The 10,262-nt window shown below is 45.7% G+C and overlaps 1 long non-coding RNA gene across 1 annotated transcript; it reads left to right on the forward strand.

Moving 5' to 3' along the window:
* The first annotated feature begins 2,492 nt into the window (after positions 1–2,492).
* LOC140213061 (uncharacterized) lies at positions 2,493–9,507 on the forward strand. The gene is made up of 2 exons (XR_011889991.1): positions 2,493–2,557; positions 8,221–9,507. It is a non-coding gene; the product is annotated as an uncharacterized lncRNA (long non-coding RNA).
* The last annotated feature ends 755 nt before the right edge of the window (positions 9,508–10,262 follow it).

Consider the following 10,262-nt stretch of genomic DNA (forward strand, 5'->3'; position numbering starts at 1 on the left):
AATTAGTTCAGAGAGTGGTAAATAGAGATCGCTACAGGTCGTACGTACTGCATAGTGAACATAAAAATAGGCAGATGGTGACGATGAATCTAATTTGTGGAGTCGCAGAGAATATCGCCGCTCTGCGAACGGTTCGCCCCCGCTGTCTGCGTTCTTCGTAATGCCAGCATCACAGCGAGTGCTCGATAGTAGTCGTCCAGTGATATATTTACTGGTTTACATACCCCATGCGTTAAACTATGCTTATTATTTTAATTAGTAAGTGAATGTTTACTACAATTGATATGGCCGATAAACTCGTGTAAGGGCCGATTAGCTTTCTTGTCAAGATTTTTACGAGCCTGCCATGGGACAGGGCCATTATATCAGACCTAATTTATTCAGCTATTTGTATGAAATCCGCTGTAAACCTCCGCGATCGCCTCCTCTCGCCATTTAAGAGGTTTGTTCGATTCAGAAAAAAGGTGCACGGCACCATAAACGAAAAGGTGCAGGGGGTGCCTGGCTGCACCCACTCGCTGCAAGGTTCAAGGGTGCAGTGCACCGCGGCGGCACCTTGCCTTGCACCCCGTTCAATCGAGCACGGGAGTGCAGGGTGCACTGCTGCACCTCGGGGAATCGAGGGTCTAGGTGCAGTGCACCGCGAATAGGTGCAGAAGGTGCAGAGAAACTTGGCTGAATCGAACAGACCTATAGTAGCGACGAGCGAAAGTGTGAAAATTCCCTGTTGAGCGTGATCGGAATCGGTGCACCGCGTACGCGATTGCTTCTCGGTTGGACTTCTTTTAAAGCGAAGCTTTCTGTCTCACTGATTCGTTCGTGAGCGCCGAAAACGCACTGCAGGAAAGCCAACACACACATCTGCGTAGAACACTACAGTTATGGGGCTCTTGCATTGCCCAGGGGGCGCTGCGAAAAAGGTGCTAAAAAGCGCCCTCTGTCCTAAAATGGGTCGTACCAAGCTCGGTCGTCTGCTTCGGGAAGCACGTTTACAATATAGACCCGCCACTTTCGGTTGTGTTGTATCACGGCCTGCAGCGAATATCGGGCGCCGAAGATTTTTTCAGGAGTGGCACGCTGCGTAAAGGCAAGAAATTATGCAGTGCCGAATACGTGTATGCCGTTCAAGAATTAAGCGGCGAAGTTTTAGCGCGGTGTCAATCGCAAGTGAAGCGAGTCGCGTACGAAGTGGAACTTCAGGTAAGGTTTGCACGCTGCTAGATTCAGGCGCACAAGCGCGAGGAAATGCTCGCTATAAATGAATCCACAGCAGCGATAAGCAGACATCATGTGTACGGAACTGCTTGAGCACACGACGGTACGCGCCGCGACGGCAGTGGTCTTTCAGCATGCCGCGATGTACGAACTTCTCGAGCGCACGATCGTACGCGCCGCGACGGCAGCGGTCTTTCGACATGCCGCGAAACGACGGGTCTCCTGCAATCTTTGTTGACTGCATGCCGCTAAACAAGTAGTTATGCCTGCGTTGTAGTAGCGGCCGTCTGTCCCTTTTAGTAACTGGTAATAACTGATGCAATGCGCATATGAGCTCGCACGTACGTGCGAATCGCGCTGCAGCGCGAGCTCGTGCGCTGCTCGCTTGATGTAGCTTTTATTGACAACGCTCGAAAATCGCTCTGCTGTAATCATTACTATCTTGCTGCGCTGCCTCAACATGCTGGCTTGAGGTCAAGTATGAGCACATTTAACTCTCTAACCTGTGCTGCTCGTAGTGGGGTAGTGAATTGTCACCGAATCAGCCCGGCCATCTGTGTTCATTTGCACGCACCTGGGCATTTCACCACTTCGCACCGGTCGAATTGTTAATTGTCGCTGTGGCCGGGTTTCGAATCGTGAATCATCAGCCATGCCTGCTGCTATGTCGGTCTGCCGTCGGGACTGTAGGTGCAAAAGACCGAATTTTAGAACGCAGATCTATAATTAAGCAAGCTTCAAGACAGGTGAAGCAGTCAGCATGGCGCGAAGTTTCGCTTACCCAGCGCGACGAACTGCAGTTATACAGCGCGCCCGACGCTCCGCTTCGTGAGGCCTTGAAGGGAAACGATAGAATCGGATGTTGGGATTCAGGCCTTCTTGTTCATGGGAGCCCACGACGCAGCAGTATCGACGGTGACGCTTTTTCGATGTTGAGCTAGGTCTCTCCGGATCGGCGTCGCCGATTCCTTCTGCTTCCAGCATTACGTCCCACGGCACACGGAGAGTCCGTTTTCGTTAAACTATAGGCTGCGACCAGCTCGCAGCGTGGTCGACGTGGTCTGTGAGAAGTTACGAGCCTTTTCGCACTCGCAACAGGGCAGAAAAAAGTGCGAATCGACGCAAAACTCGGCCTAGAAACGTGCTTCGCCACAGCCAGGGCTCAATACGACCCAAGCTGGTACGACCCAGATGCCGTTTCCCGCGCCGCCACCAGGCGCCGCTACTATACCTCAAACTCCAGCGCAAGACGCCCATACACATTCGCACATGGAGGAAGGAAACTGAGGAGAGGCCCTACCCCCTCCGCGCGCTAGGAGAAAAGTGTGGAGGAAATGACGTAGTAGGTTCTCCTCTTTATTGCTGAATTTTTATTTCTTTGCCGTGGCGGCCACCGTTTATAAAGCTTTTTTAAGAATCTATAAACGGTGGTGGCGGCCACGTCTTTCGGGTTACAATGGCGGCTTTGTTTTGGTGCTGTGCGCTCACACGTGTTGCTCCGTAGGTTTCGTACCGTGGCAAAGGCGCCGTGCGGGCTGGTTCGCGTTGGTCCCCGTGTTTTGTTGCCCTGCGTTAGCTGGACCGTGCTCTCCCGGATTTTGCTGTGGCCAGGTGGGACACGAGGGACTAAAGTTCGTGAAATGAACGCGCATGCAACGCTGTACGCAATGTACCGCACCACGGCAATGGCAACGGACGAAGGAATATCCGCGGGAAATATTGCCCTCTTTGGCGGAATCATGCTAACGTGCTAACGATTGTTTAGTATTGCTGCGGAGCGCGCGCGTCTGAGCACCACGGTTGCGCGCAGCGCGGCGTGGCTTCTCGAGAAATGTAAACAAGAGAGGAGAGCTGGCCCGATAGGCGGAGCAACGCCATGAGCACCGCCAACTTCCGGCTTCACTTTAGCTTCACAAAGAGTGACCTCAGGGCCTCTCCTGAGTTCCCTTCCTCCGTGCTCAGAACAAAGGACCTAATAAAGAAACGACAAAAAATGAAAGTGTCCAACTCAAGAGATAGAATTCGCGGAACTGTCAAAACTGATCAACAAGGTGAAAATAAGTGGTATTCGAAACTATAACGTGAGAAAGAATGAAGCGGTAAAAAATGGACGCAGCCTGAAATCAATCAGAAGGAAACTTGGCATAGGGCAAACCAAGATGTATGCACTGAAAGATAAGCAGGGTAATATCATCAGCAATCTCGAAGGTATAATAAAAGCAGCGGAAGAATTCTATACTGACCTACCTGTACAGTACCCAGAGGACTCAGGAGTACTCTATTTGAAACAACAGTATACAGAAACTCTTCCTATAACTAGAGATGAGGTCAGAAGGGCCTTGCAAGGCATGAAATGGGGAAAAGCGACAGGAGAGGATGGAATAACAGTCAATTTAATCAAAGATGGAGACATAATGCTAGGAAATCTGGCGGTTCTCTATACGGAGTGTCTATCGACTGCAAGGGTCCCAGAAGACTGGAAGAATGCAAACATACTAATCCACAAAAAGGGAGACGTTAAATAACTGAAAAATTATAGGCCCATTAGCTTACTCCCAGTATTATATAAAATATTTACCTAAATAATCTCCAATAGAATAAGGGCAAAACTGGACTTGTCAACCAAGGGAACAGGCTGGCTTCAGGAAGGGATATCCTACAATGGATCATATCCATGTCATTAATCAGAAATCAGTAATCGAGAAATCGGCAGAGTATAATAAGCCTCTCTATATGGCTTTCATAGATTATGAAAAGGCATTTGATTCAGTAGAGATACCAGCAGTCACAGCGGCATTACGTAATCAAGGAGTACAGAACGCTTACATAAATACCTTGGAAAATATCTACAAATGTTCTACAGCTACCTTAATTCTACACAAGAAAAACAGGAAGATACCTATAAAGAAAGGGGTCAGACAGGGAGACACAATCTCTCCAATGCTATTCACTGCGTGCATGGAAGAAGTATTCATTAAGCTATTAAACTGGGAAGGCTTAGAAGTAAAGATAGACGGTGGATATCTCAGGAACGTTCGGTTTGCCGATGATGAGTTTGCCGTTCTATTCAGCAACAATGCAGATGAGTTACAAACAAATGATTGAGGACCTTAATAGAGAGAGTGTAAGAGTGGGATTGGGCGGGAAGATCAATATGCAGAAGACAAAGATAATGATAAATAGCCGAGCAAAGGAACAAGAGTTCAGGATCGCCAGTCAGCCTCTAGAGTCTGTGAAGGAGTACGTTTACCTAGGTCAATTAATCACAGGGAACCCTGATCATGAGAAGGAAATTCACAGAAGAATAAGAATGGGATGGATCGCATACGGTAGACATTACCAGCTCCTGACTGGAAGCTTACCATTATCATTGAAAAGTAGGTGTACAATCATTGCATTTTACCTGTGCTGACATATGGGGCAGAGACTTGGAGACTGACAAAGAAGCTTGAGAACAAGTTAAGGACCGCACAAAGAGCCATGGAACGAAGATTGCTAAGCATAACGTTAAGAGACAGAAAGAGAGCGGTTTGGATCAGAGAGCAAACGGGTATAGATGATATTCTAATTGACATAAGAGAAAAAAATGGAGCTAGGCAGGTCATGTAATGCGCCGGTTAGATAACCGTTGGACCATTAGGGTTATAGAATGGGTACCAAGAGGAGGGAAACGCAATTGAGGATGACAGAAGACTAGGTGGAGAGATGAAATTAGGAAATTCATGGGCGCTAGTTGGAATCGGTTGGTGCAGGGCAGGGCAGGGGTAATTGGAGATCGCAGGGAGAGGCCTTCGTCCTGTAGTAGACATAGAACAGGATGATGATGATGATGACGATGACGTGGACAAAAGGCAATGAGTGCCTCATAAGGGTCCCGGGTCCTGCCCAGTAGCAGTACAGCGCAACATAAGAAATGTGCATTTGCTACAAACAATTTTAATAATTAAAAAAAAAAAACTGTAGTTGATGTTTAAGTAAATGTGGATTTAGTAATTATCTGCCACACTTCCATTTAAAGCAACAAAGTGAAAGTTTTGCAATGCATTGCATTTAAAATTCTCTCTATTTTCACGGAAAGTCAACCGTCTCTTGCGCTGTTGTTTTAGGAGTCTGGGAAACATTTAGATTTGCGGCAGTATGACACTCTGGAACGCTTCAATGAGTAACTTTCTTCAAAGGCTGTAATGAAACTACACAGAATAAACATATATCGCTCGTCACTTGGAACACTGCTTCGTATATTGAATAAATATAAACACCATGCCCCGCATATTTTACCGAGGATACCAGGGGAAAACAACTAAATGCTACGTATAAAGCATAAGAATTGGGAGAAAGCAACTATCAGTTACTGTTTTCAGAGCACATAAGCAACCTACACAGTGTGAATTTTCGGTACACATCACCAAAAAGTGGCCCCCATTTTTTAAAGTACGGAATATCTGCCATTTCTTTCTCCTGCCAGGAAACAAGTAATAGTTTAGCTCTCGTTTAAGAAGGGCCTAAAAACGAAATCTTCAAAGTCAGAAGTGACACATGCCTTTAGAAAAAAATTCAAGTCAGTGTTCTATTGGCATCGAAATGGTTCTGGACGTTTGACCAACGTCATTTTCACAAGCATATCTACAAAAAGTTGTGACAACACAAAGTTTGACAGTTATACCTGTAAGAGGTTTGATTAGATTGTTGATGGTGATAATATACTGAGACTGCAACACTGCGCAGGTTATCTCCAGACAGAGATAAAATAGTTCCAGCATTTGATAAACCAACAATTTTATGCGGCACACAAGTCATTGGGTGCGGCTGATTCTAATACTTTATCCGCACCTCCTCCTCACCTGCAGGTTAAATGTACCAAGCTGATTGTGCTTTCGAACATGGAAATAGTGGTCCCAAAAAATTGGGCATGATGCAGGTTGCGCAAGCTGACATTTGTTAGGGCAGTAACTGCCCAGCGCCAGGCATTCTCTGCAACGCGAGTGTGTATGGCCAATCCTCCGCGTCGTCTGCTACAGGGCATCCTGAGAAGTCACAAAAGACAATCCTCGCTGTCCAAACAGGGGATGCGTAGTAAAGAAAAGCATTACATTTGTGGTCACTCTATCAAGAAAAATAATTTAGCTTCACCTGTAGTTTTGTTGGACTTTCCAGCGTGCAGCTGAAAGTGCCCACTTTCAATAGTGTTTGTGGGGAGGAAATGACACATACTTTGCCCCCCCCCCCCCTCCCCCTCGTATATACACTTATGCCATCACTAATACTGCTTTGCCTTTCCGGCAGAACTGCAGCCTTTCTCTATGTTTTTTTTTTTTATTATTGCGAGTCCGAGTAAAGCATTCGGCTTGGCCTCATTTCGCAGTTGCCCAGTGAACTATCTATATATTTAGGACCTCTGCATGCAAGTGGCATTGTTTCCATCCCTAATAAATGTTGTAAATTATTAAAAGTTTCTTTTCTTTTTCACGAGTCGTTAGCACCGCCTACTGGACAGAGAACCAATACCGAGACACATATGGTTGAGGTGCGTTTTACACGCCGTTGATAAAAGCGTCTGCAGGTTTTTTCTAGGATCAAAAAAGCATGCAAAGCAACTTGAAGCGAGATGAACATACAACATATCCATTCTCTATAGGCATATGCTATCCATACCTCTAGAAATAATTGCTAATTGGCTATCTCATTCCCTTTAAAAGATATAATAAACTTTGTCCTGTGTACATATTAAATATATTGTGTTTGTGCATGGTGTTGAAAATGAAACTTAAAAATGTTTAAATGAGAAAATACGGATGAGGTAGCCGCCATTGGTGCTTCTAATGACCGTTCCTCGTATTTTCAGGATTTGCATAAATAAATCGAAAGTATAAATCAAAAGCTGTGCACGTTGCACCGAAAATGATGCAGTAAGCTTTTAGCCACAATAAAATTTTAAGTCAAAAGGTACAGGCAACTGCTCAAATGATCCGAGTAATGGAGCTCCCTAGAGCCCTTTCCGGAAAACTTCGGAGGGGGCACGGGTGCTACTGGATCATTCTATAAAGAACCGCTCTATGGGAAGGTCCCAATTGAGTTCGTTTACAGTAGCATGCGTGGCATCTCTTTTTCTTTCTATGCAAAAGCATCAAATCGCCCATTGAGCGAAAAAGGCTATTTGTCTGGGCAAGTGAAAGAATTATGCAGATACCACGCACTGTGGGAATAACGCGAAGCCAGAGCTTTCTGTGCCATTTGCTTTGATTGATGATAATTAGCAGTGATATTGACTGCGAATGTTTAATTTCTTCAATGTTTAGTCTCACATGCGAGTTGATGTTAAACATTACCTTGCGTGCACCACTGCTGCTTGTCTGCATAGTACATAAAACACACAGCGGTAGGTTTGCATGAGGAGTTCTTCTCCGCCATACTTCACAACATTAACCTCCGAGAGAGTTGAGCATAAGCAATTGTCTCAAATGGCACATTGCATCGTGGCAGAATTATGGGGCTGTGCGTGCCAAAACCACAATCGCATTATGAGGCACGCCGTAGTGTTGAACTTCGAATTAATTTTGTTATCGTGGTGTTCGTAAACGTGTCCCTAAATCTAAGTGCACAGGCATCTTTTATTTCAGCCCCATCAAAATGCGGCTGCCACGGTCTCGGTTAAATCCATGACCTCGAGCAATGCCACAGCCGCAAAGCTAATGCGGCAGACACAGAAGTCTTAATTTGACGTGTGACCGCTTCTGTAGTGTTGCCCTACGGTGCGCCTGCATGAAGTTATCTACTTGACAAATTTGCATGGCATTTATTTTTCAGGAATATCAGAAACGTACCGTACCATTGTACCTTTAACTTCTGTTTGCCTGCAACCGCTGTCGCGTCTATAGAAGTAGCGTTTCCTTCCGTTCTCATGTCAACTCCCTCGTATAGCAACTGTGAGTGAACACTTCACGGCTGCATTGGTTCTACCAATTCTCTGCCTCACTCCCCCCTCATCCCTACCAACCCCTTATCTAGATTGCCTCTGGATTTTCCTCTGGAATTGCATGTTAGTAGAAAGGTAAGCTCTGAAATTTCTGCAATGATTTTGCATGGGGGTCAAGGTTAATTACAGCTGGCGATGTCGTGGGAGCTCCAAAGGGCATTGTGCACATTTGACACAGCGCAAAGGTCCAAAAGAGTTTCTTGCGTCACCTTTCTTCTCTGCCGCATTCCTGTCATGTATACACACGCTTTGAACAACCCCTCGACGCGGTGTGCCAGACAGCAGCAGCAGTAGGAAATTCGAAGGGGCAAACAAAGCATTCCCTTTAGAACTGCACCTAAATTCTCATTGGCTGTGCCACCATGTCATATGCCCACCTTGATGGAGCAGAGCGGGCGAAAGGGTACAGCTGCTGCAACTATGGCATGCCAGGTGCTGCGCGAGGGTAGAGGCCATTGCTGTGACCAACTTTGGCCGTGACGCCACGTCACCCTCACTCTCGGGAGCCCGCGTATCTGCGCGTACCTTGTCCGTGCAAGCTCTCGCCTGCATTCTACTAGTGCCTCGGCAAGACCAAATCAAAATGCAGCAAGTGAGCACCTCCTAGATGCTAAGCATATCAACGCACTTGCTTGCCCGCGAGTTTATAAATTGAAAGATCGCTCAGCAGTGCTCAATTCAACATTAATGCTTTCGCATTCACAACTCAGAAGTGCTAAGGCGCCCTCGGATTTTTAAAAATTCTTTTATGCTGGCATGTGCTGTTTCTGCTCTCCATTGATGTTTTACTTAAGAGTATGATCTGACAGACTCAGGAACATTTAAAGATGCCATATGGCAGGGTCATAAATCAAGGAAGCAGGAGACTAACTGTTGCTCACAGTGGCTCACGACAATAGGGTTTTAGATTTTACTTACACAGTTATAGGAGACTCAAACCACTGGGCTTACAAAACCGCAAATCACAAAAGAATGCAAGCTGGGCGTGTCGTTTTGCATACGCAAAATCTGAAACTGCCCAATTTGGAGCCCCATGGCCTTTTCTTGCTCTTTTTTACCGTTCTAGAGCTGTGACCTCCCAGAGCTGCAGGAGGATCCAGAGGACGAGGCTGGAGGCCTTATTAGTGTGCCAACAAGATAGAGCGTGCAGTGCCTCTTATTCAGTTTTGATGAGGACCCACCTTTAGATGAAGCTCTGGATATGCTCATGTCTGCCCGGAGCATAATTATAGCAAAATGGCTTCCGACGAGACTCTCTCCTAAAAGCAGTCGCAAAACTGCAAACTTAAAAATAAATGTGGACATACTCTAAATGAAAATGTTTAAGTGAATTTACCTGTGGCCTAGCTGTGAAACCATTTGGGTTGGAGAAACTAGTAGGTAAAAATTGTCTACAAATTCACTCAAATGGCTTGTTTACACCCACAAGACTTCTACCACACCAAGCCACCTAGCACGAGTTTTGGTTTATACGGATTGGTATACATGTAGGCACAGCCACTAGTACAGACTAAAATTGTTAACAGCTAAACAGACGAACTAAGGCTCTGATGGCAGTCGTGCCAGTGCCATTAGCTGAGTAAACTTCCTAACAATTTTCCCAGGCAAATTGAAGGATTTATCAATCCATGCAGCATCCTTAAGGTTGCTCCTTGTCCTCGTATTCTAATGTGAAACAAAGCTGTTCTTCATTAACAGCACTAAACAAAGAAAATAGGGTAGGCATGTGGAGGAGACGCCCAGCAAGTTAACACTTGTAAAGATGACAACTAGGGGAAAATATAGTGAATGAATTACACCAACTTTTCCCATACCAAAGAACACACATGTAGCAAGGTGTCAGGGTATGCTGAATTTCTGTTCCTTGCTTAAGGTGCAAGGGGAGATTACATATTCCAATATAAATTTTAAATATTTCCTTCAGTGCGCCATTCCTAATGTGCTGCCTTACTGTTTCCTACTTTCAGACTATGTCTATCTTTACCTGTACATTAATGTTCACGAGATCAAAGACGGCAAAATAAATGCTGCTTGATGGGCTGCTGTAGTGTTTACTCACCTGTGGTTGCCTCAC

The sequence above is a fragment of the Dermacentor andersoni genome, chromosome 1 (assembly GCF_023375885.2).
Source record: "Dermacentor andersoni chromosome 1, qqDerAnde1_hic_scaffold, whole genome shotgun sequence".
Classification (NCBI taxonomy): Eukaryota; Metazoa; Arthropoda; class Arachnida; order Ixodida; family Ixodidae; genus Dermacentor; species Dermacentor andersoni.